The sequence below is a fragment of the Monopterus albus genome, unplaced genomic scaffold (genome assembly GCF_001952655.1).
Source record: "Monopterus albus unplaced genomic scaffold, M_albus_1.0 scaffold48.1, whole genome shotgun sequence".
Taxonomy (NCBI): domain Eukaryota; kingdom Metazoa; phylum Chordata; class Actinopteri; order Synbranchiformes; family Synbranchidae; genus Monopterus; species Monopterus albus.
The window spans coordinates 1,551,571-1,551,985 of NW_018127928.1; positions in this window are offsets into that span (position 1 = coordinate 1,551,571).

The window sequence follows — 415 nt, forward strand, 5'->3', positions numbered from 1 at the left end:
GAAGCAAGATGCAGGGACAGGTTAAAAATGTCCAAGAAAACTCCTGCCAGTTGTTCAGCACATATCTTCAAAACCCGGGCCTGACAGCCTGTCTGGTCCTGCGGCTTTGTTGGTGTTGATCCTACTCAGGGTGGAGCTCACCTGGTGTAGCTGCAGGACCAGGGGCTGGTGCCGTTCCTCGAGCTGAGGGAGTTGTACAGTTCCTCTGCTGCCAGGTGTATCGAAGCGTGCAAAGAAACTATTCAAAGTGTCAGGGAGGGTGGGATCATGGCTGACCTGCTGGTTGTTGCCTCTGTAGTCTGTTATTATTTTGATGCCTCTCCACATACTCTGTGTGTTGTTATTCATAAAGTGCTCCTCAATGCGCTGTTTGTACCTGCGTTTGGCCAGCTGGATGCCCTTCTTTAGTTCTTTC